Source organism: Muntiacus reevesi, chromosome 3, assembly GCF_963930625.1.
Source record: "Muntiacus reevesi chromosome 3, mMunRee1.1, whole genome shotgun sequence".
Taxonomy (NCBI): domain Eukaryota; kingdom Metazoa; phylum Chordata; class Mammalia; order Artiodactyla; family Cervidae; genus Muntiacus; species Muntiacus reevesi.
Window position 1 is genome coordinate 42,129,957 of NC_089251.1, and position 26,903 is coordinate 42,156,859.

The following is a 26,903-nucleotide window of genomic DNA, read 5'->3' on the forward strand; positions in this document are numbered from 1 at the left end:
CATTACTACAGGGCAATTTTCTCACCTTGGTAATTAAGCTTTCATTGTAATCTGAGATGATCAAATCTCTCTGCAGGTCAGCTGTCAATTAGGATGGTACACAGAGTCCCAGGCACACAGACCTCACCAGACCTTGTTTGTTACTCTCTGAAATTCTTTTACTAAATGTACATTTCTGGAAACTAAATAATTTATATAGTCCTTCCGTAAGGACAGGCAAAATTTGCAGTAGGCAAAACCTGCTGCTTTTCCATTCTCTCTGTAGGCTACCTTTCTCTACAAGGCTCTTGTTAGTATTACATTGAATCTATAGATCAAATTGGGAAGCACTGACATAGTGACAATATTGAGTCTTCCTATTTATGAACATGAAAGTGAAAGTTGCTTAGTCACGTTGGACTCTTTGTGACCCCATGGATTATACTGTTCATGGCAGTCCATGGAATTCTCCAGCCAGAATACTGGAGTGGGTAACTTTTCCCTTCTCCAGGGGATCTTCTCAACCCAGGGATCAAACCCAGGTCTCCCAAATTTCAGGCAGATTCTTTACCAGCTGAGCCACAAGGGAAGCCCAAGAATACTGGAGCGGGTAGCCTATCCCTCCTCCAGAGGACCTTCCTGGCCCAGGAATCAAACCAGAGTCTCTTGCATTGCAGGCGGATTCTTTACCAACTAGCTATAACTATTCATGAACATAGAATATCTATTTATTTAGTTCTTCTTTGATATCATTCATCAGAGTTTTTGTGTATAGATTTTGTATGTTTTTTGTGAGGTTTATACTTAAGTATGGGCTTCCCTGATGGCTCAGATGGTAGAGAATCTGCTTGCAGTGAAGGAGACCCAGGTTCAGTCCCCTAAATCTGGAAGATCCCCTGGAGAAGGGAATGGCAACCCACTCCAGTATCCTTGCCCAGAGAATCCCATGGACAGAGGAGCTGGCGGGGTTGCAAAGTCAGACACTACTGAGTGACTAAGCATGTACATGCACACACACTTAAGTATATCTTTTGAGGGTGCTAACACAAATGTAAATGGTTTTTAATTTCAAATTCTACTTGATCATTGCTAATATACAGGAAAACAATTGACTTGTGCATATCAACTTTGTATCCTTCCACTTATTAGTTCCAGGAATTTTTTAGATTTTCTACATAAATGCTTATGTTATCTGTGAACAGAGATAGTTTTATATCTTCTTCCCTAATCGTTATACCTTTTATTTCCTTTTCTTGCATTATTGTATTTGCAAGGACTTCTGGTATGATGTTAAAAGTTGTGGTATGAGAGGACATCCTTGCCTTGTACCTGATCTTAGTGGAAGGCATCTATTTCTCATCATTTAAGCATGAGGTTAACTGTAGAGTTTTTGTATTATTAGATAGTATTTATCAAGTTGAGGAAGCTACAGCCTTTTTAACACACCATTTTTTTTCTACCTTTAATTATAGTTATTTATGTTAGCATCTTCCTCCCCTTGGCTTCAGGTATTCTTACTGGGTCTAGTGCAAGGGCTGGTTCATCCCTATTTTTGGCATTTAAAGATCTGAGTACATTCCTGGGGAGTACACCTCGTAGATAAGAAGTTCTGGAGTTCCCTGCTGAATCATGGAGTCCTTTGGGACAGTCCCTTCTTCCCTGTGATTAGTCACCTCTTCCTAGAACTCTCTATTGTAAATGAGGATTCAAAGGGAAGTCTGTTGTTGCTGTTCTCCAGGGGCTGGAGGAGATGGGGCTGGCCTCCAGAAGCTAAGATGTGTGGGAACACTTCAATTGCTGAGGATGTGGGGGACAACTGAATGGGATAGAGGAGTTCCTCCCAGACTTCCAACCCCTATGGACAGCATATGAATTGGAAGATGCACAACTTGAATTTAAAATAAAGGATTGCTTTGAACATCCTGTGCCTGGCCAACTAAAATACACCATGGTACCCATCTCTTTCTGTTATAGTCTGTAGTCAGATTTGTCCTATTTCCCTAGAAAAGGGGTGAAAGCCCCAGGGATAGGGGATAGGAAGAGGGAAGAGAAACATTCAGTTTTGCTATTCACATAGTCAGGGCTGACAACTGCTGCACAAAGTGCGGCCCACTAGAGCCAGTTACCAAATGACTGCTACATCAGGGTGGATGGTTGCTGTGTGCTGAACCTTGGCCAGAGAGTGGGTGCTGTATAGGTTATAGAAGGTCAAAAGCCACTTCACACCTCTCTCTCCTTCTGCAGCAGCCAACCAGGCCTTCCGTCCCCCAATATGACATGTTCCATCCCACAGGTCAGACTTTGCACATGACACCATTTCCTCCTCCATCTCCCTCTCCTCTTTACCTAGATAACACCCACTGCTATCTTAAATTTTAGCTTAAATATTGCTCCTTGGGCAAGGCTCCCCTCTGATAGACATCCACAGTACTGTGCCCTCTCCTCCCCAGCACATAATGCTTTACACATTTTACATTTGTTTCATCACTGTTTCCCACACCAGAAAGTGAAGTTCTCCAAGGGCAGTGACAGGTCTGCTTTGGTTCACAAGGCAGTTCCTGTCCAGCACAGTGCCGGGCACCTCAGAGACCCATAGTAAATATTTGCAGAGAGTATACATACTTGACCTGGTGGCTGGGAGGCTAAGCAGGCAGCCAGTACTGGATGGTGGGGAAGCTGATGCCAAGAGGGGAGTGAAAGAACTGTTTGTCATTCAGTAGCATCCAACTCTACGAACCCGTGGACTGTAGCCTACCAGGTTCCTCTGTCCATGGAATTCTCCAGGCAAGAATACTGGAGTGGGTTGCCATTTCCTTCTCCAGGGGATCTTCCCAACCGAGAGACTGTACCTGGGTCTCCTGCACTGAAGGCAGATTCTTTACCTTCTGAACTTCCAGGGAAGCACAAGAGGGGAGTGAGTGTACAGAGCCAAAATCCAAGTCAGAGTGTGGGAGACTGTGGAGCAGGGTCAGAACCCAGAGATGAGGGGCTTTTGTTTAGTTAAACATGGAGGAGTCCCAAGGCAGTTCTGGGGAGGCAAAGAACAAATGAAGAGGATCAAACCGACAATGATCAAAGTGGGGAAGAGCAGGTTAAGCAGGCAAGTGGGAGGGGTCAGCCACCAGAGGCTGCTGCCCAGGGTAGGTTTCTGCACGCCTGTGTGGGCAGACCGCAATTAATGGGCAAATGTTATAGAGCAGGTAGAATGTAATTAGATACTATCTAGAGCAGTTCTCAATCCTGGTTGTACACTTGAATCTCTGAGGGTATTTTCTAAGATAAAGACCCAGGTCCCATGCCCAGAAATTCTGACTTTTGTTTTTATCTAAAGTAAAGAGAAGCTATTGAAAATTTTAAAGGTCTGTGAATGTGTGTGTGTATTTATGTTTATTTGGAAAACATGTGATCATGTTTGTTTATTGGGCAGACCAACTAGTAAGTTATTAGGCATGTGACTCAAGAATAGGTATTTTTCAAAAAAACCCAAAAGAACACAAATATAATGTGGTTTCCCAGATGGGATTCTAGAATAGGAAAATGATATTATGTTAAAACTAAATAAATCTAAAAAATGCATGGATTTCAGTTAGTAATAACATATCAGTATTAGTTATGATGGGCTTCCCAGGCAGTTCAGTGGTAAAGAATCCACTTGCCAATGCAGGTGATGTGGGTTCCATTCCTGGTTGGGAAGATCCCCTGGAGAAGAAATGGCAACCTACTTCAGTATTCTCGCCTGGGAATCTCTATGGACAGAGGAGCCTGGTGGGCTACAGTCCCTGGGGGCGCAAAAGATCTGGACATGACTGAGCAAATAAACACAGGAATTAGTTGTGACATCTGTTGTGACAAATGTACCACACGCATATAAGATCTTAACAACAGACGAAACTGAGTGCTGTGTACAGGGGAACTTTCTGGACTATCTTTGCAACTTTTCTGTAAATCGAAAACTACCCTAAAATAAAAAGCTTATTTTAAAAACAAAATTAAAAAAATAAAGCATAAGAGGAAAAAAAGAATAGGTATTTTGCAAAAGCATCTCATACATTTAAAATATGCAGTAGGGTTGGGAACCACTGTTCTAAAACAATAGTCTTTAATCTTGGCTGCACAATTACATTCATCTGGGGAGTTTTTAAAACTGTTGATGTCTGGACCTCCCTCCCAGAAATTCTGATTTCACTGGATGAGTGTGACCTGTGCATGGGGAGTTTTCAAGACCCCACCAGATGTTTCTAATATGTAGCCAGGGTTGAGAACCACTGCTTTAGAGATTTGTGACTCAAACTGTGGTCTGAAAACCAGCAGTATAGACATTATCTGAGAACTTGCTAGAAATGCAGACTCTCATCCCAGACCTACTGACCCAGAATCTGCCTTTGAAGGAGAGTCTCCAGGGGATTCTTATATATATTAAAGTTTAAGAAGCATTAATCTAAAAAAAGTGATTCTCAAAATGTGTTCCCTGGAGCAGCAGTAGCAACATTTGGGAATTTGTTAAATATACAAATTCATGGGCCATTGAATGAGAAACCCTGAGAAGCAGGATGCGGGATTCTGTTTTCACAAGCCATCCAGGTGATTCTGGCACCCGCTAACAGTTTATGAACCATAAATCTAGAAGGACAAGGCAATATTTCAGACTGAAAAGCCACTAGGGAACCTGGCCATCTGAATATTTGAGAGGCTTAGGGGTTAGTTCACTTCCGTAAACTCTATGTGTAACTTTAGGTTCTAAATCCAAAAGACTGAGATGAATAACAGTTTCTCTTCTGTGAGACCCACCTTCCTCCCATCTTGGGACACATCCGGTCAGAGCAGAGCTTGACATTTTTCTCACGGTCTCTCTGATCTCCCGTTCAGGATCCCTGCCAGAGGCTCCAGTGACTCCTGCCCCGAGACTGACTTGCTGATGAGTTTCATGTGAAACAAAGGGAAGAAGGGGCAGCGCGAGCCGGGAAGGGAAACAGCACAGCCATGGAGACTCGAAGGCCCAGCTCTGCAAACCAAAGAAGCAAACGCTTGTCTGCTCACAGGGAGAGGGTCTCCTTTGTGACCCAGTGCACAAGGTGAGACGTGGGGAAGTGAGAGGGACCACTGCAGTCAACTTCAGGAAGGAAAATGCTCCCCACAGGTGCAGTGCTCGGGCTGCTCTCCTCGGTGTAACCCTGCAGCCACAGGCCTGATTTGTCACAATATGTCCAACTCTTTTCTTGTGACTTAGCCAGGCCTCGGGCAGGCAGCAAGCTGTAGTTAGAGCGCAGGTTTTGATAATGGGACAGGTGGGCTAACATCTCACACTCATGAGATCCAGGGTGAGTTTCCCTCTGTTCTCTGTTTTTGTGGATTTTCAAGCAATATTCAGAAGGATCTGTAAATGTGCTTCAGGGACACAACAGAGGGCTGAATCTCCACTGGAGAGTTTAATTTGGTATAGAAAGAGGTTTATTAAACTCTCCAGTATGATTTGGTATAGAAAGAGGTTTATATCCTATTCATCCTCCTCCCTTTGTAGGAAGTGGGGGGCTCCTTTGGTGAGACAAAGTCAAGGCAAAGATACTTTGCTAGCGTAAGAATGGAACTTCCCTAGCCGTGCAGTGGTTAAGAGTCTGAGCTTTGATCCCTGGATCCCACATGCCATGCAGTGCAGTGAAAAGAAAAAAAAAAGTGTTAAAAAAAATAATGAGGTCATATCAATGAGAGTCATGTGCTTCTGTGATGGGATCATTGAGATATTATTTTGAGGTTCTTGCTAATTTTTTAGCGAAAATTTTACACTCCTTCAAAAACGATTTATATTATAGACAATCTCTTTTTCTAGCTTTTGTTTTTAAAAAACCTGAGTTTCTTCTGAGTTTATGAAAAGTAGGAAGGAAAAGAAGGCAGAAGCAGGGTGACAGAGGAGGGAGAATCCCCGAGGCTGAGAAGGTGATGGGCCCACAGGCCCTAAAGATTATGTTGACCCCTGGCCCACTCTCCAGAAAAGCAACAGGATTTCTGGAAGGAAATGCTGAACAGGGCACCTAGGAGGTAGAGCTGAAGCATGGTGTTCTCAGCCTCCACAAAGATCCAAGTACAGAGCAACAGTTCTGACTAAAGTCACTGGGTAACTGGGGCCTTGAAAGGGGACTAGCATGAGCTAAATATCTGAGGGTCTCTGGGGATCTTCGCACCACCCTAAAGAGGTTTTAAGCTCCCTAGTAATGACTGAACTCAAATTTTCTGCTAGCCCAGTGGACCAGAGACTTAAAATCAGATGTAAATAGAGCAAGTTAATGCAACATTTCTCAGGTCCCTGGATAATGGAATAAAATTCCTGCCTGTTCCATTAGCAGGAGAAAAATTTGTCCTATGACTTAAACGTGTCTGAAAGACCCCAGAACCCTCCCACAAAGGGGCTAACAGAGCAGCTAGTAAGGAGGTGTCCCCAGTTCCTGAAAGAACCCGATCAGCCACTTCAAATCCATCACCAATGCTTGAAAAATAGCACTCACCTTTCTGGGGGCCAGCTGCTGGTCTGCTAGAAGGTAGGATCCACCAAGTATGCCGTCACAGTGATCGTTCTAGGCTGACTTGAGAGAATGCTCAGGAGGGTCCCATGAGCAGGAATACCAGCCTCAGCATCTAAACTTCCTCAGTCGAATACTTATTACTCCAAGTCTTCAGACTCGAGTACACGTATTTCTGGGAAACCATAAACCTAACTGTGTGTAATTAGTGTTTTCAGGTGTGTTCAGTGAAAATAGTTGGATCAGAATCCCCTGGGGAACTTGATCAAAATCGTGTATTCCTGCACCCTGCCCCAGACCTATTGAATCTGGTCTTCTGGGAATAAGGAAAGGGGCAGAGTGTCTGTGTTTTTAACAGGTATCCCAGGTGACGTGGTTCGCTCAGTTCTGAGACCATCTGGGGCAGAGTTAGGGGAAGGGCAACCACTTGACGGTAATCCTATGTGGTGCAGGGGTCACTATCCTTTGGGGCTGAAGCCCAAAGAATAGCCTCCAGTGTCTGTGTGACTCTCAGCTGGTGTGAAAGATTTGTGCATATGAGCTGATATGTGTTTCTGTGGAAGACGCCCACCAGGCCTCTCAAGCCTTGCTATGAATTCAAGGCCCTGACAGAGCAGCATCAGTGTCAGCATCACCCTGGATCTTGTTAGAGATGCCTACTCTCAGGACTTCCCTGGTGGTCCAGTGGTTAAGAATCCACCCTGCAATGCAGGGACATGAGTTCAATCTCTGGTCAGGGAACTAAGATTCCACATGCCATGGAGCAACTAAGCCTGGATGGTCCAAAGCCGGTGGGCCACAGCTCGAGAATCTGTGGGCCCCAAAGGAAGATTCCACGTGACCAAGGGAAGACCCCCCTGTGCCACATTAAGACCTGAAGCAACCAAATAAATAAGGACATATTTGAAAGAAAAAAAAAGGAATACCTACTCTCAGGCCCCACCCCAGTTCTGTGACCTCAGAATTTGCCTTTAACACAACCCCCTGGCCATTCTCTTGCACGTTAAAATCCGAAAAGCACTGGTCTAAGGCACTCAGGGACATGGAATGGTTTTGTGTATTGCAGCACACACCCTCCCCAGGCTCTTGCAGTGCCAAGAGCCCAGGCCTGCTCCTCTGTATGCGTCTGGGGTTCAACCAGCCTGGGCCTCCCACTGGGCGGCCAGGAGCCTCTCCCATCTGTGAGCTTCAGACTCCCCACCAAGAAGGTGAGGTCTGCCCGGGGCAGCCAGCGCAGTGCCCATCTGCCCCTGGGGCTGCAGGGTCCGACCCCCTGGAGCAGCAGAACTGAGAGGTGGTAAGAGAAAGGAATGAAATTGCACCCCCTCTCCTTTGGCTGCAGGCTGTGTGGGCGAGAGGAACAAAGGGGGCGCGGGGGTGGCATCTCAGCTGCAGGCTCCCTCTGAAGCCTGTCTTACTGCCCTCCTGCTGCTCAGAGCTCACCCACACCACCCTTCCTCTTTGATGACTCCTGCCAGAAAACTCATGACTCTGCTCCCAACATGTGGCTGGCCAGGGGCCAGGGTCTGGCTGCCGACAGACTGACTAACCTCTTAGCCAGCGATGGCGTCCCCCTCCTAGCAGCAGCTGGCACTGCCTCAGGCGATGGGCACAGCTGGGGCAGCTCTGGCCGTGGCCTTCAAAGGCTTCTTGGCTCCATCCTCTGTGTCACCACTTTCCTACCTGCTCTGTCCCTTCCTCTTCCCTCTTCATTCATCTCTGATTCCGTCTGCTGATATTTCTCCCCACTCCCCTTCAACCCACTGTCCTCATCTGCACAGGAATACACTTCAGTATTGCCCAAAGCTACCCTCCTTTAACCCCACATATCCTTCAGCCACTGTTCTAAGTTTTCTCTCCCCCAACAGTAAAACTTCTTGGAACAATGGTCTTCATGTATTATCTATCATTCCTCCTTTCCATTCATTCCTTTACTCACTGCAACTTGCCTTCTATTCACACAGCTCCATCTAAACAGCTCTTACAAAGCCCCCCATGCTCACCATGGTGTAAATCCAACAGGCACTTCAGTCTCTCCATTGGGTTTGACCTCTCAGCAGAACTGGACACAGTGACACTCCCTCAGTCCCTATCTCCCCTCACATCCTAGACTTTGTATTCTTTCTAGCTCCTTCATGGCAGATGCTTTTGTCAGCTTCCTCTTCTATTCCACCTATGAATGTGTCCGTCTATCTTCACTCAGCTCTGGGCCCTTCTTTCTTTTCTTCCTGCCTTTTCTTTTTTCTAAAATTTAGGATTTAGAAGATTTCATTATAGAAAAATAGTCATTTTTTTCCTAGAGCATCTCAATGCAGGCTGAGATTCATCCTTAAGGAGCGAGCGATCATGAACCTTAATTTCTAACCGATAAGGACTTTGAAAAAAGTTAAATAGAGATCCTAGTAGAGCCCCTCATTTATACTGATGTTTATTGGGGGAGGGGGAGGAGAGACCTCACGAGAAAGCAACATTTAAGCTGACACCTGAAAGATGAATGGAAATTGGGCAGGTGCAAAACAAAACAATACAAAAAACAGCAAAGGCTAATTCTGATGATTTCCACATTCATACCCACAACCCAGACTTCTTCTCTGTGCTCTGTTTATACCTTCTGGACATTTCCACAGGATTGCCACTCAGGCATCTCAGACTTACTACAATCACAACAGAAATTTGTGTTTCCCCACATGTACTCGTTTTCTTTCAGACTTTTCCTCCTTTAGTTAATGGCTTCATTTTCTACTTGTTGCTTAAGCAGAAACCTGAGAGTCCTTGTTGAACCTTTACTTTCCCTCACTCCACAAGTACACCCCAATGACAAGACCTGTTATTTCTACCACTAAACATATCAATAATCCATCCCCTTACTTTACTATGACCAACCTGGTTTAAACTTCCATCTTTTGTCACTATGTTTTGTCTGGATGACTGCTATAGCCTCTCAGGCTGCCCTCCTAACCTACACTCAGGCCACACCCCTTCCATTCTCCATGCAATAGCCAATGTCACCTTTAAAAGTTGTGGCATTCTTGAAATCTTTCAACAGCTTCCCCTGTCACTCACAATGCTTGCTCTCAGCAGGCGTGTGTGATCTGGCCCCTGCCCATCCTCCCAGCTTGGACTGCCTTCTGCTCGCTCACTGCACTGCACACTCACGGCCACCTTTCAGTTCCCCAAAGCCATCCCACTCTTATATGCTGCCTGTCACAATCCAGGTGACTAGACATATCTTTTTCTCTAAACCATTGGGTTCCCATTCTCCAGAGTGGTAGAAACTTATCTAAGCCAAGTTGGAGTTTCTCTGGTGGTGTCTAACTTCCTGGAAGTTGAAGTTGTATCAGGTCACTGGGTTGATGAAGGCCCATTGTTCCTACGTCATCCAACCACAAGGGTGTCCACGGAGGCATCCTTTGTTCTCCTAATTACAGGCCATGGAAACATGTTAGTCATCACTGGGATGGGTTCCTGGTCACTTTGCCTCTTCGCAAGTGGTCTAGGCTTTCCTTGTGGCTTTCAAGTCTCATTTGGAAACCAGAACTCTGCCTGGCTATGTAAGAACTGTTAGTCCAGACTTGCTGCTCAGTCATTCCTTAGCTAGGGTCTTCCTTCCTCTTGACATACCCACCTCACCTCCACTGGAACTTCAGGACTAACAACATCTCTGGCCTCTTATGTCCACTTCACTTCCCCTTCCAAGGTCTGGGGTAACTTGTCTAGTCCAGAGGAAACACTGCTCTTTTGAAACCCCATGTCTCCCGTATATTTTGGCTTTAGATGGAGTCAGTACAGTCCCCTGAGGGCCATAGGGCTTTTGGAAACCAAAGCAAGAAAGACTCGTTTCTGTTACATCTGCTGTGAAGCCATGAGTACCTTAGCTTGAGGGACAGGCAAAGGGGAGAAGTAATAGGAACATAAAACACCAGTCAAATTTTAGGGATATTATTCCATCCTGTTTCTTCAGTGCCCGCCTCTGAAGAAATACCACTGTATTTGTTAGGGCTCTCCAGAGAAACAGCACCAGTAGTGAATGGATGGGTAGTAGATGATAGATGGAATGAGAGAGACAGAAAGAGAGTTTCAGAAATCAGCTCACACAGTCATGGGGCAAGCAAGTCCAAAGTCTGTATGGCAGACTAGAGACCCAGGGAAGAGCTGATGCTGCTGTCAGAGTCCAAAGGCAGATTTCTTGCTTCTTAGGGGATCTCAATCTTTTAAGGCCTTCAACTGATTAGACAGATGGGCAGAGAGAAGGAGGGATTGGCATTTGCTTTGCTGGTGGCTGAAGCATAGTCTTATTCTGCTTTGGGGGTGATCCTATTTGCCTCACTCCATGGTGGTGTGAAGTTAATGGAAAATCAGGCAGATCTGTTGCCCACCTGATTATGGCAGCTATCATAGCTGCGGAGGTCCTGGCTTAGTCAGCTGCCAAGTTCATGTTCCTGAACCTCCCAGACCCCGATGCTCCACTGCACAGCAATACAGTCTGCATCTTCTAACTATGTCTTTCAAGCGACAACTGTGTAAGTACAACTCATATCCTCAGATCCCTTCTACATGAAGAGGAGTGCTGCTTGTGTGGCAGTCAAAAGGTTGAAGTAGGAGCTGGGGGCCAGTGATTTAATAATCTCTGAAAGCAAAAATGGTAATTGAAGTAGTTAATAAGAGCAAAGGCAATAGCTGCTGAGATCCGTTTACAACCATATGACTCTCCGTCTATGGGGTCGCACAGCGTCGGACACGACTGAAGTGAACTTGCTGGCATGAACTAGCAGCAGCAGCAGACTCTCTTCAAGATCCACTCTGCTTTGAGTTCTTTAACTTCTGTCCTACAAGGCAACACTCATTCTGTTTATGTTATACTTCATGTAACCAAATAACAAGAATCAGGCAATTCTGGTTTCAGACATCAATCCGGGTCTCCCTTACCCTGCTCAACTGACAGTGAAATAAATGTACAGACAAAACTAGTCTTAAACCCTGATGTCTAAAACACAAGTATGATAGGAATGGAAAGATTGTAAGTATTCTGTGAGTTCTTAGGGAAACCGAAGATCTGATCAGATGATTATCAATACTCTTACTCCTCCTCTGAGGAACTGAGTTGAAACCTGTTTTTAAAGTGCATTTTTAAATTAATTTTACATTCCTAAATGTTCCAGGCATTGAAAAGAGCTGAACTAGACAGATTTTAAACATTCACAGGTTGGTGGATCAATGTGGTTTCACATTTGACCATTTAAGAGCAGCAAGTATATTTGTGTTCTGTCTCACTAAAAACTAAGTCAGTCATTTTTCGCCTGCCACTTTCTCTTTCCAAAATTCTGAAGACTAAATCTAGGTTCTATGAAATAGTGTAGCTATAATATTGAGATTAAAAAGTAAGTTAAGTTTCATTTCCTGGGTGTAGGTTAGATACTAATCTACTGAATCATTCAATAGTCAATCTATAAAGTCATTTTAATCACCAATAGTACGTTCCAAGTTACACGAACAACAATAATAAATAAGAAATGACATAACTAGTGGAAATCTATTGACTAAGATAATTATAAAACTAGTCTAGAAAATAAAATATGACAAAATTATATAATTTCTATAAATGGCATTTTATTTTGTTCAAGTGATGAGGCAAACAGCTGATAAATTAATTAGATCTTTAATATAGAATGGGGTTTTCCATTTGTCTCCCTAAGTTGATGATAAACAGGTTAATTCCTATTTGATATCTTTATATTCACAAATGGAGAATATATGATAATGTATCACATCACATATTTTCTGGGACTACTTTCAATAGTGGGTATGATTAACTCTTTAAAACCATTCTGTTTGGAAGTTCTAGAGTTAGAAAGAATTGTTTACTGTCTCAAACCACTTAACAGAAGTTAACGAGCAAAGTAAGAGAGTTGTAGGATGAAATTTGTTGTGCTAGGTAACCATTTAGTGGTGACAACTGCAAGGGTCCCTGTAATCTGTTACACAATAAAAGAAATGTAAAATTGAGTTACAGTTTACTACTTGAAAATATTTTATTTTGGACATTGGATGACTTTTCCTACACTCCTGCATCAACATATGAAAAATTGGGGCAAAAGAATATTTTTTCATGCCAACATGTTGAGTTTTCTAGAAAAACATCAGTAAAGTTCCTAATCGTTCAATAATCCCAACCCCAATTAAAATGTAATGGCCACAGTTTTCAGTTCTTATCTATGTAGAGAAACAGTGGATAATGAAAACCAATTTCAAAGGGAAAAAGAACAATAAGAAAGCCCCATTCAAAATGGAGCCAAGTCATCTGGAATTGGGTTGGGTTTGTTTTTGGTGGGCGGCCCTCTCAAATGCTTTCCTGCCATCTCCTTCTGCATTCTGTAACTCCACTGGGAGCTGGAAAGTGACGGAAAGTGAGGGAGAGTGGGGGTTCCACCCACAGGATAAACCCTGGAATAATCTGTACCACCAAATTGGGAAACCCCTCAGTATTCATGCTGAGGAAACTACGAGGTGAGCTACTATCACTGATCTTCTAGCAAAACAGTTCAAGTGCTATTTCCCAAGGCTATTTCTCATATATTTTATGTATATGTGAATGATATATACATATATGAATGAACATGTGTGTGTGTGTGTGTGTGGGTATGCCACCTACTCACTGTGTCCTCACATGGCAGAAAGGGCAAGGGGACTCTTTGGGGTCTCTTTTTATAAGAGTATAACTGCATTCCTGAGGGCTCCACTCTCAAGATCTAATCACCTCCCAAAGGTCATCACTTCCAAATATCATCATGTTGAGGATTTGGTTCCAACACATGAACTTTACAGGGACACGAACAGTCCATATATGACAGGCAGGCACCTAATACCCAAGGTGTGTTAATGTTCCTTCCTAATCATTAAGGTCAGCTTCTCATAATCCGTGTGTCCTTCCTATTCATCAATAGATGCTCAATTAATGGTTCTTTCACGGGAAAGGACATCTCACAGCTCAGCCTCACTGGTTTTCAGAACCCTGAGAGGGGTGGCTCTAGGAATGACCCCAGAACTCAGAATTGCCCTGGGGACACCCCAAGGCCAGTTTACTGAAGCCCCAGAGCTCACCTGGACTTCTTCTTTCTGTCCCAGATGGCAATCCCAGGTTGGTGAGCTGTGGCTGCCTTCCAGAGCTGAAGAATGAGGGAAAACACAGATCTCATGACTCAGTGATCATCCACATCGGCGTTTCTGTCCCTGGCTTGGTAGGAGCTGGTGGGAGGATGCAGTTAGTCACTCTGGGTCACAAAGTCCTAAAAGATAGACCCAGCCTGAGGCTACGAGAAAACAGAAGCAGCGTTGGGCCCATCTCGGAGAAACACCTTTCACCTTACAATCCTTTTCCCTTTGGGTACGTAACTTCAGCTGGCAAAATGCCTCATTTCTTTCCTCTCTGCTAGAACTCTTTGATTTTAGGCCTTTGTCTTCTTTAGCCATTGCCAAAAGGATCTCTGATTGCACAGTATGACTGAGACTATTGAATCCTATTAAGCACAGTGGTGGTGATAGATCAGATACCATGTAAAGAAGTAATCCCTGAGTTGTCTCCATAACTTCCTTTAGACTGTTATTAATATTTTAAAAAGTCATCTATATGTCATCCTGGTCTTCACTTATCTAGGACTTTTTAAATTGTTGTTACATAATGAGATGGCTTCAATGTGAGAACTTCCGGGATTGGGTTTTGCTGTTCATCTCATCGTTCGTGTTTGTTACCCCTTTGGTACTTACCAGAAGAGCCAAGAACCGAAGAGAGAAAAACCCTGATCTATAGAACCAAAGCCTTATTGATTTACAAAGGAAAGCACAACACTTGAGATTGTGTGTGTGTGTGTGTGCATCTGTGATGAGTAAGGGCAGAAGGAAAGAAGATGAGAGAGCCTTGTGTGGCAAATAGAGGTGTGACATGAAATATCTGTGACCAGACACACACTTGGCAGATTTGAAGCTTGAGATTAATACACATGCTCCCTGTTACCCATCTCATGGTATTTCCTCGAGGGTGAGCTGTAGTAGCTTCTGCTGCTGCTGCTGCTAAGTCGCTTCAGTCATGTCTGACTCTGTGCGACCCCATAGATGGTAGCCCACCAGGCTCCCCCATCCCTGGGATTCTCCAGGCAAGAATACTGGAGTGGGTTGCCATTTCCTTCTCCAATGCATGAAAGTGAAAAGTGAAAGTGAAGTCTCTCAGTCATGTCTTGACTCCTAGCGACCCCATGGACTGCAGCCTACCAGGCTCCTCCGTCCATGGGATTTTCCAGGCAAGAGTACTGGGGTGGGTTGCCATTGCCTTCTCCGTAGTAGTAGCTTCTAGCTTCCCACATTTCTTTCTGTGTCCTCTCCTAACCTAACTAGTAAAAGATTAAGATCTTCTGAGTAAGTGGCAGAATCTCTTCAGGTGCAGTCTCTTTAGGCTAAAACCAAATATATAACATTACAGAGAGTAGTACAAATTCAGTAATTAAAAGCAAGTCAACATTCAAGATATATGCAGAAGTTCCTACAGCTGTAGGCCACACTACAAACACAGCTTAAATGGCTACAGGTGAGCTTCGGGTCCTGCTCCCTCCCAGATTAGCAGAAGGATATTTCCTTAGCCAATAAGCATTAACTGAGCACCTAAGGATGAATAGGAAGGATACATGGATTATGACAAGCTGACCTTAATTTACACATTACTATTGCTTTATCCATGTTGCTAAAAACCCGGCCCAGGCTTGTCACTTTTCATCTGGAACAGAACCGAAAGCAGTTTTCATCTCATAGGCCAATTCCAACTACTTGATGATGGCTGTGCATGTGTGCTAAACCTCTTCAGTCGCATCCAACTCTGTGACTCCACTGTAGCCCGCCAGGCTCCTCTGTCCATGGGGATTCTCCAGGCAAGAATAGTGGAGTGGGTTGCCATGCCCTCCTCCAGGGTTTTCCCAACCCAGGGGTTGAACCTGGGTCTAATGCATTGAAGGTGGATTCTTTACCCACTGAATCACCTGGGAAGCCCCCTCTTTCATCACACCCACCCCTTATTCTTTCTGCTCCATCACCCCCTTTCTCCTAAGTCATCTGCTGCTCATCTCTACTCTTTTCTCCTAGCTCATCACTGACAACACAGCTGGACCCCGAGACATAACTCTTCTGTCATTCTTGCAACAAACTTCAAACTCCTTGCCCCTTTCCTTTTGCTGTCAGTCCCACAAATCCTTTTCTGTGGATCATCCCAACCATTTTCCTACTTACTACCTATGTGAGGGCCACTGAGTGTAGCATAGGAATTCATAGTCTTATGGTTTGGGCTTGACAAGCCATGTCCTCTGGCCTCAGCTGGGTTCTCAGCACAGCTACACTTTCCAGTTCATTGATCAAGCTTCCTTTCTTCCCGTGATGTTCCCAGTTGCTATTTAAACCTTCACCACTGCATCCAGCCATAGCCACCTTTCTCTCAGCAGACGACCAAGTCTTCTTTTTCAGGCTGTTTGGGCTGCTATTACAAAATATCATATACTTATGGGTGGCTTAAAATCAGACATTTACTTCTTATGGTTATGGAGGCTGGTGATTTTAAGATCAAGATGTTCACAGATGCTGTGTCTAGTGAGATCCCCTTTCCTAGTTTGCAAAGGGTTGCCTTCTTGCTCTTCCCTCACATGGCAGGGTAAGAGAGGCTCTGGTCTCTTCCTCTTCTTATAAGGACATTAATCCCCTCATAGGGGCTCCACGCACATGACCTCATCTAAACCAAATTATCCCCCCCAAATCCTGCCTCCAAATGTCACCACACTGGGGATTAGGACTTCAATATACAAATTGGAGGGACATAAACATTTAGTCCATTGTTGTTGTTGAGTTACTAAGTCACATCAGATTCCTTTTCGACCCCATGGACTGTAGCCCACCAGGATCCTCTGTCCATGGGATTTCTCAGGCAAGAATACTGGAGTGGGTTGCCATTTCCTCCTCTAGGGGATTACAGCTCTATTTCATGAACTACTTCAGCTCACATCCTTGGAACTTCAGCCACTTCTGCAGTCACCTTCCAGCTTTCACAAAGGAAAAGCTGGATCCTCTCCTGCCCAGAGCCTCCTCTGGGGCTCTGGATCCAGTCTCTTCTAGGCCTTTGCTCTCTCCTTTTTACTTTTTCTCCCCAACCTAGAAACATGGTCAGGTCTCTCGCTTCTTAAAACCTCTCTCCCTAGCTTGCCTGCCACTGTCCCTCTCCCCCACAGCCAAGTTCTGGAAAAGTCCATTCTTTCATGACCCTGGTCACATACCTGTCTTATCTTGAAGTAGGTTCTGTCACTTTTCTTGGCTTCCCAGGTACCAGACTTTCTTGGTTCTCCTCTTTTCCTTGATTGAGTCTCCTCAAGCCCTGTCCTTTAAGTGACTGAGGGGTCTGGAGATTTGAAAGTTGGTCTGCTCTAACATGGAAGGCTGATCCTGTAAGCGCCATGCCATGCTCTAGTCCCTTCTGAGCTGTCACCAGGTGAAGAGTGAGCGTTGTCACATCAGAGGACAAAGAGGATGGAGAAGGTACCATGGTTTCCAACAAAGAATGAAACATGAAGAACAGTCACATTCCACAGATTCTTGACCTGCGCTGCTGCTTCTGTAGCATCTCCTTCAACTCTGGCTAAAGAATGTGAAAAATGTGAATTTCCTGTTTGACTAAGATGCCAGTATTTAACCACAAGTATTGTCACAAAAGGGCTTCCCAATGGCTCGGTGGTAAAGAATCCACCTGCCAATGCGGGAGATGCAGGAGACACAGGTTCGAGTCCTAGATCAGGAAGAACCCCTGGACAAGGAAATGGCAGCCCACTCCAGTATTCTTGCCTGGAGAACCCCATGGACAGAAGAGCCTGGTGGACTACAGTCCGGGGGGTTGCAAAGAGTTGGACCTGACTGAACAACTGAGCACACACACATTGTCACAAAAAGGGCATCTAAATACCTGTTTACAGGCAGGGCAGCAGCCAAAACTAGCCTGCCTGCCTGGTTCGGGGACCTGGAACATCCAAGTGACCACCAGGATTTTGCTCTAAAGAGGATCTGAAGGAGAAGGAAGACCTTTCTCTAAGTTTGGGATTAGACACTCATGTAAAGGAGAAGAAAGAAGAGACGCTCCCCGCCACCCAACTCCTTTATGAGATGGAGCACTTTCCCTGAATGGGAGAGGTTGGGCTCAGGGTAGCAAAAAAAGGGTGAGGATCAGTCCTGGCCCCTTTCCAACTGGCCTCCAGTCCACCAGACAGACATCTGGTGCTAGACAGCCTGTGTTTTCTGAGGCCTGTGGGAGGCCTCCTCTCTACGGGGTCATTAAGTTCAAACCTGGGGCAGGAACAGCCCAAGCAGCTTCTTTGAGCTCTGGCAAATGTTGACATCCTGGGAAACCAGGTGGTGCCTGCAATCAAGTACCTCTTTGTAACTCAGATCCTTGATTTCTCTCCCTGTGGCTGGTGAGGCCTTAGGAAATAAGCTCTCCTTGGACGTGAAGCCCAGAGATAAACAACTGAGAGGCTCACCAACCGGCTGGAGAAGTTCCACTTCCTCTGCAGAGGGTGGGTTTTGGAATAATAATGTTCTATTTCATAAGCTACATTTCAGTTTCGAGGGCCCACTGACTGTAACCATTCATCTCCATAGACAATTAGCCTCTCAAAGTTCTTTTCAAGCCCTGGGGGCTCCTGTGTCTGCCCCACGCCCTCTCTGGGGAGATTTTGAATGAAGCTGTGCCAGAGTGAGGCGGGTCCCATGATGTGAAACTATAATCAGACTCAACATTTGAGAAACCATAATGCTGATTTCCTAAAGTGCTTAGTCACTTTTAGTCACGGCTGCTCCTCTGTGGTTGGGCCCAGTGTGAATTTGAGTGAGTCGTCTACTGGGACAGGGCATACCCAGGAGAGAACAGCAGGACTTTTAATCAATCTCAGATTTACTGGCTAATGAATTTGGCATCTGAGCAGTGTTCCTTTTACCTCATCGTTTCTTCATTCATATATATGCATATTCACACACACACACATACACACACTCATACATGTAAGAAGTGGGTTCTTGCCAGAAGTCAAATGTGCTGGTGCCTTGCTCTTGGACTTTTAAGCCTCCAAACAGTGAGAAATAAGTTTCTGTTGCTTATAAGCTACTCAGTCTATGGTATAGTGTTATAGTGGCCTAAACTGACCAAAACAGCACCTCTGTGAATCCATCCACAAGTTTCAAAGAGCATGCCAGATGATATATTAGAAGAAAATACATGAGGTTCAGAGAAAGAAGGAAAGATTTTTGAGGAGGTAAGCCAAGAACTGATTCTAAATACAAAGCAAGAACTGTTTTAGTTTTTAAAATAATTTTGGAATTTTTAATTATGAAACTAATAGCTGTTTATATTAGGAAATATAAGTGAGAAAAACAAGTTTAAACTCCCAACTACTGCACCACCAAGAAGTATCTGGTGGGCATCACAGTGTAGCCCAGGCTCCATCTTTTTCTACCCTCTCTTTCTATTAATACCATTCTGGTCTGGTCTGCTTCATACCTACAAATCATCCCCATTAGATTTTATTTCACAAAAATGTTTCCAATATTAAAGCAAGTTTAAAAACTACTGCTAAACACCAGGACAAGGTAAGTCTCCCCAAATCCCAATTTCCTTGCATCACTTTCCTCCTGATTAGCCTCCAATGGCAATATCTTTAGCTTGGTCATTCAGGGCCGCTGCTGCTGGCCACAATCTATCTTTGCACCCTGGTTTCCCATCAACCCCCTACAAGACCCTGTTTCTAGAATGTGATGTGCACGGTCCTACTCCCGATCTTTTGCTCACATCTTTCTGCTACACAGTGCGCCCAACTCTTCAAATATTTGCAAACTCTATAAGCTGAGTGCATCTAGCTTTATTGGCCTATGAGTCACAGCAATAGAACCTCCCTACATCACCCCATCTGAGTGATGTGAGATCTCTGAGGCCCCTCAGAGTCACACCCAGAAATTTCACCCCACGCATTGTTTGATGTATACTCACTATGTGCCACAAACATATGGCCTCTGCCGTGTTCTTCCTTTCCCATGCCAGCTACCCTTATGCCCCCACGTGTATGCTTCCAGCCAAGGCCGCCACTCCTGTATATATCCTCCATGAATGCTGTAATAGCTTTTCTCCTGATGAGCCCAAGAGTTGACCCTCAAGGTGCCAGCACTGAGTCTCGTGGAGTCCTTAAGACATAGGTAGTAGGCCAGCCTCCACCCCCTAGACACCAGGGGACCCTACCCATAGCTCTGTGACTCAGACCCTTCCTGATGGCAGCTCCCTGGGCATCTGCCCTCTTTCCATAGGCTCAGACAAGAGTCCTTCCTGGCCTTCTGTCCCTGACCCCCCACAGAGGCACTCTTGACAATTTACTCATGCAAGCGCGTATCTGAGAGTTGTTCGCCTGGCTGTACTCAGAGGAACTTGGATACATTCTAGTCTTGCTAGTGGAAAGAGTTTAGGTTTAAATCAGGAGTCCCACTAAATTCCCTTTAAGAGTCTCAGACTTAACACCAACCTTTATCAAGTCTCTGATTGTCTCAGGCTAAACATATAGGCCTCTGAAGCAATCATGATTGCACAGTTAATTTGGTAATTAATCATGTTTTTGTTTGTGACAACTCTTCTGTTCTTTCCTCAAATCGGTGTTAATTATTTTTAATGAACTAGAAAAAAATATAGTTAATGGATTATCTTTCTGGTTCTGAGGATATTGAGCAGAGAAAGATAGTCCCCTTCTCTATCAGTTCTTAAGAACATAGGCATAGCTTGAATTATTAAAAAGCATCAACGTTTCATGTTTATGTCTTGCTTTATCATTGATGTAAGGACCATGGTTTTCACTACTTTGTATTTGTAACCATGCCTGGTATTCAGTGGGCACTCATACCAAGTGGTTTTCTCATTTTAGAGATGTTTAAAGTTATTATTTTTACCTTAAGATAGCAGAGGATAACAGACAAGGCAAAGTAAAGCAATATAGAAGAAGTTATACAAAACAAAAAATTCCAGAAAGAATAACCATGGAAAAAATTTCAGTTAAGCATTTTGGTGATAGGGTAAAAGATTTCTGAAGTAATCTCCCTTCCTTCAGGTATTGCTTTAAATGCATATATTGAGCATCTCATTCACTCATTCCCCAAATACATATTAAGCACCTCCTGTGTATCAAACAGATAACACCCCTGCCCTTCAGAAACTTCCAGTTTAGTATAGAAAAGCAGAGACTAAACCACATCCTTTCAGACTGTGGTAAGTACAATGAAGGAAATAGAGTGGGGTGTAAGGGTGCAGCTCCTTATGATTAAATGGTCAAGAAAGCTTTTCTGAGATGGTATTTAGGCAATAGCAGGTGGATGACAAAGGTAGAGCGAGGGAAAGAATGTTCCCAGGACCACCACATGCAGTTTTACAAGTTGTGCACTACCCATGAATTCTGTTTACACAGACAACGAGAGTACCCCTTAGAGTTGTGCAGTAGAACAGCTCAGAGTGTTCCAGGCACATGTAAGTCAATTCATTTGTCTAGTCAATTTCCTTCGCTCAGGTTGACTTGCACACCTACTGACAGGCACTTAGTCCATCTAGACACAATGGCAATAAAATTAACCATGTGTTGGTTCAGACGAGTCAAGGAAACGACCCTCAGCAAATTGCAGGTTGGTGTTGATTGATCAGCTTATGTTCTCCCCTTCTGGAGACAGGGGAGATGAGCCTAGAAATTGACACAGTTTACATGGGAAAAGCATCAGTTCTTTGGCGATGTTAGCCTTCTTTAGGGACCAAGTCTTACGCCAATGTGAAAGTTGGTCCATGAAAAAGGGTAAACACTGAAGAATTGATGCTTTAGAAATGTGGTGCTGGAGAAGACTCTTGAGAGTCACTTGGACAGCAAGGAGATCAAACCAGTCAATCCTAAAGGAAGTCAGGACTGTTGCTAAAGCTGAAAGTCTAATACTTTGGCCACCTGATGCAAAGAGCTGACTCATTGAAAAAGACCCTGATGCTGGGAAAGAGTGAAGGCAAAAGGAGAAGGGGATGGCAGAGGATGAGATAGTTATAAAACATCACTGACAAAACGGACATGAATTTGAGCAAACTGAGGAGATAGTGAAGGACAGAAGAGCCTGGTATTCTACAATCCATGGGGTCACAAAGAATCAGACATAACTTAGCAACTGAACAACAAAGCAAGTGGAAAAAGCTTGAGGTCATTTTGGGAACCAATCTATCATCTTCCCCTATAGTTTTAATGCCAGGGAAAAAAAAGATGAGTAATTGCTATCCAAGTCTAAAGCTGGTTTTCATGTTGAGAAATCCTCTCTCTTTAAGAATGATCAAATGTGAAGTTTGGAAAATAGCCTTGATAATTACAGACTATTCTATTAAATGCATGGCAAATTAATCATTTGACTTCATGGCATGGGGGTATCCCATAAAGACAGGTTAATGTATGCCATGCTTAATAAAAATGAGACCATTAGACTTCTAGTGAAGTCAATACTGTAGCTCGTTGCTGGCCACATCCCTGTTAAACCAGCCTCAAAAGCAAACGTAAAGAGAAACTTTGAGGTTCTGAACTGGTTTAATGGGTTTCACAAAAGGGTTTCAGAGGTCGATGCCTTGTCAATTTAGAATTAGGCAATGGAAGCTTTAGTAGAGCTCATATGTTGACCTCAGATTGCTCTGGAAATGAGGCATCTAGAAACTGACTCCCTGTTCCCTGCCTCTCTCAGCTGATTCTACTTTCTCTCAACTGTGCTCATCCGTGTTTGAATCTGTCCAAGTCAGTTCTGAAGACGAAGTTCCAGTCTCTCCTCCTCCCACATGTCTGTGTGTAGAAGCCGACAGGAGTTCAGGGGGCAGTGAGCAGGCAGGATAACAGGGCAGGATGGGCAGAAGTAGTGCTCCTGGGCAGGCACTGAGAATAAAGTCAGCCACAACCAGGGGAAGAAAAACTGCAGGCCAGCTCTGCAGCTGGGATTATTCAAAGGCTTTCTATTATGGGAAGTAAGATGGAAGTGTCCATTCACCAGTGCCAGGTAAAGCAGGGTTGTTCTGGAATATCTGATTCAAAACAGGTGGAAAGATGGGTCAGGATTCAAGACCTAAACAATGAGGTCTGAAGGATCGTGGCTCCACGGAACTCCCCAGAGCATGCTTGCAGATCTTTACTGTATGTATGAGTCTCCGGGAACCTGACAAAAAAATGCAGATTCTGATTCAGTAGGTCTGGTGCTCCACATCTCTAATGAGCTCTCAGATGATGCCAGTGCTTCTGGTTTGTGCATCACACTCAGAATAAAGGGACTACAGCACAAGGCAAGGTCCCTCCTGCCTTTCCTCCTCCATTACGGTCCTGAGAGGAATGAGGAAGCCTGGAGACTGGGCAATAACACCGCTCTTGCTCAACTACACTGTTGATAGGATGCGGCAGCCCAGAGGCTGGGAGAAGTCTGAGCCCTGTCATTAATTCCAGGGCAGGGGCTGAACAACTGGCTGCTAGATGAGGCTCAGAGCAGAAAAAGCCTGAATCTTTCAGGCATAAGAAAATTATCAAGTTTCAAACAAAGATGCGTTGTATTTGATGAATCAAAGGGAAAGTTTGACAACCTCTGCCCCTTTTTTAATAATTAAATTTATTTTTAATTGAAGGATAATTGTTCTACAATTTTGTGTTGGTTTCTGCCAAACATCAGCATGAATCAGCCATAGGTATACCTATGTCTCCCCCTTCCTGAACCTCCCTCCAACCTCCCTCCCCAGCCCATCCCTCTGCTGTTGCTAAGTTGCTTCAGTTGTGTCCAACTCTGTACGACCCCATAGATGGCTGCCCACCAGGCTCCTCTGTCCTTGGGATCCTCCAGGCAAGAATACTGGAGTGGGCTGCCATTTTCTTATCCAAGGCATGCATGCATGCTAAGTTGCTTCAGTCGTGTCTGACACTGTGCGACCCTATGGACAGCAGCCCACCAGGCTCCTCTGTCCACGGGATTCTCCAGGCAAGAATACTGGAGTGGTTTGCCATTTCCTTCTCCAGCCCACCCCTCTATGTTGTTACAGAGCCCCAGTTTGAGTTCCCTGAGTCACACAACAAATTCCCACTGGCTATTTAAACCTTTGTCCCTTTTTAACACTTCAGATAAAAGATCCTCATCACTTCCACCTACTGTGCTCAGTGCTCTGACAGAGTGAAGTTCCTTTGCAGACTAGAAGTTGTCAAAGTACATGGAACAAACCCTGACCAAGGAAGAGGGTGGGGTTTATGGGTTGTTGCTTTCTCATATGAGCCTTCTACGAAAATGCAAAGGGAAGATCTCCAGGGCCACTATCCTGGACTCTAAATTGTGTGCTGTGATGGTTAATTTAATGTGTGAACTTGGTTAGATGATAGCACCAATTGTTCGATTAAACACTAGTTAAGATGTTGCTGTGAAGTTATTTTGTAGATGCTGTTGACATATACAATCAGTTAGTATTAAGTAAAGATCTTCACAGTCTGAGGGCTTCATCCACTCACTTGAAAGGCCTTAAGAGCAAAACTGAGGTTTCCCTGATGTAGAAAGTCCACCTGTTAAAATGTGCAGCTTCAGCTCTTGCCAGAGAGTTTCCAGCCTTGCAAGTCCCCACAATCGTGAAGGCTGATTGCTTTAAATGAATCTTGTTCAGTATACATTTGATCCTCATTATTCACAGATTTTGTATTTCTGGATTTGCCTACTTGCTAAAATTTATTATTACCCCAAAATTAACATTTGTGGTGCTTCCACAGTCATTCCTGGATACATGTAGAGTGGTAAAGTATTTGTCACCTAATCCATTCGTTTCTATCTGAGGTTGAACAAGACAACACTCTGCCTTCTTATTCAGCTCTCAGACTGTAAACAAGTGTTCTTTACATGGTGTATGTAGCACCATGATTTTCATATTTTTACCTTTTTGTTGGTGATTTTACCGTTTGCAAAGGCTCCTAAGCATCACGCTGAAGTGTTTGTCTAGTGTTCCTAATGCCAGAAGGCTGTGACTGTGCCCTGTGAGGAAACAGACTTCCTTTAGGCATCCGTTACAGAGCTGCTGGCCGTGAGTTCAATGTTAATGAATCAAGAGTGTTTATTAAGTAAGGTGTCTTTAAACAGAAATACAGATAAAACAAGATTATATTTTGATCAGTTGATGGGGATGTGACCAGAGGCTCATAGGAACCACACTGTATTTCCCCTAGGAACGATGACTCTGTACTTCCTAATTCAATGTTTGTAGACTTTATGAAACATAACTACCATGAATAGTGAGAACTGACTCTGTGTGTGTGTGTTGGCATGCATGTGCATGTGCCTTGCTGGTTCTGTTTCTCTGGAGGCACCCTGACTCATGCAGGTACCACCCTTTCCTCCAGGGCTGGCTGTGTACAGCACAGATGATGAGGATCTTTTGTCCTTTCTGCATTCAGATCTCCAACAATATCCTGCAGAAGGAAGAAGGGGGTCCATCTATAAACCATCCAGTGAATACTAACAGTCCCCCTTTAAAAACAGTTTTTCTCTTAATAGCTCATACATAGGGACACAAAATATACACAAGCCCTATAATTTGAATGTTATTCCATCTCCCTGATAAAAAAGAAGTAGGCTAGATTAGGTAATAACTGGAATGCATTTCAGCATTTTTAATGTAATTTGGATGATGAGCCCCAAATTACTTTTCCAATATAAACCAATCAAGTCTATTCCAGTTTTAGTGACTTAACCAAAAATAAACTTCTTTATGAATGTATAAAAAGATAATTAGACTGTATCCAAGGCATCAGGCCTACTCCCAAGTGGAGAGAAGCCAGCATGTCTCAAAGTGACATGAAGGCACCAATTTAACAACCCACTGTCCTTCCTTTCCCCAGTCCAGTGGTCAGCAGTAGTCCTCTTAAGAGGCTGAGATGATGATTCTAGCTTGCCTGGTCCATAGCTGCAGGCTCCATTGCTAATTTTAAATTTGTCTTCTTCCATGTTTGCACTGTCTGACTCAGGAGGAACTGGCAACAAGGAGTCACATCTTAGTCATACCACACCCCGCTCCTGGAAGACCACTGAAGCCACTCAAGACCACTCAAGCTCACACCCTCCATGGTGCGGGTCAGCCATGCCAGTTCTGTGGATATCATGCACTTTCCCCCACGTGCCCATGAACACCTGAATGAGGCCTGAAAAAGCTTACAGATAATTCTCTTTTTCCTTCAAGAATATGTTATAGCTAAGACTATCATGCATCAACTTTCATTGATCCTGAAATAAAACCCTGTTTGGAAAAAACTTCTTTTATGCACAGCTTCAAGAAAATCAGAACGCCAGTTTGATTTTCTTGAATCAGACCATCTATAACATAATTCAAACATCAAAAAATGTTCAACGCAAACAGAGGAAGGGGAGAGAGAGCATAATACAATCTGAATTTTTTTTTGTATGCAAAAATGTTTCCCTTTTAATGTTTATCAATTTTCATGATGTGAATAGTATCATGAGCTGTTCAGTGGTAGAATGGGAGCTGCCTTTTCCTGTGACTGCTCAGATGATAAAGAATCTGCCTGCAATGTGGGAGACCTGGGTTCGATCCCTGCATTGGGAAGATCCCTTGAAGAAGGGAATGGCTACCCACTCCAGTATTCTGGCCTAGAGAATTCTATGATCAGAGGAGCCTGGCAGGCTAGAGTCTATGGGGTCGCAAAGAGTCAGACAAGTCAGAGCAACTTTCACTATCACTTTCAAATAAGAATGATATACTAAACACAATTAAAATGAGTGTCACCCTTCCACCAAATAAAATATTGTAGAAATACATGTAGTAAGCAAACTGATTGAGTCAAATTATTTCAACTAGAAAAAAAGTCTGAAAGGCTAAACAGTACTAACTCTTACAAAGTTTGGCCTGTGGGTCCCATCTCTTCCTGTGGCTCTTTGTTCCACATTTTCATACTCTACTGGTCACCTCCCTTCCCCTAAACCAGGTGTCAGGTGCTCCTCCCCCTGCTCTCAGCTGGTTGCTCCTTTTGAAAGGATTCAGTTAAGTCAGGGGTTGGAAACATCAGCCCACAGGCCAATTAGAGCCCACCTCCTGTTTTTGTAAATGAAATTTTACGGAAACTCGGCCATGCTTATTCGATGGCTGCTTCCATCCTACTATGTCAGAGCTGAGCAGCTCCAACAGAGATCTGATGACTCACAAAGCTTAAAATATTTACTGTCTGATATTTTACAGAAAAAGTTGTCTTCTGGCCCTTGAATCAAGTCCTTCACACCAAGGCATTACAGTTTCAATATGTCACTTCTCCAGGAGAAAAAAAAATCCATTACTTAGATTTTAATAAG

At 44.0% G+C, this 26,903-nt stretch overlaps 1 long non-coding RNA gene across 1 annotated transcript in view; it reads left to right on the forward strand.

The window, feature by feature from the left end:
- Positions 1-25,737, forward strand: part of LOC136164293 (uncharacterized) — a 159,312-nt gene extending 133,575 nt beyond the window's left edge. Inside the window, exons 2-3 of the long non-coding RNA XR_010662330.1 lie at positions 4,846-5,051; positions 25,568-25,737. This is a non-coding gene — a long non-coding RNA (uncharacterized lncRNA). The remainder of the gene's footprint in view (positions 1-4,845; positions 5,052-25,567) is intronic.
- The last annotated feature ends 1,166 nt before the right edge of the window (positions 25,738-26,903 follow it).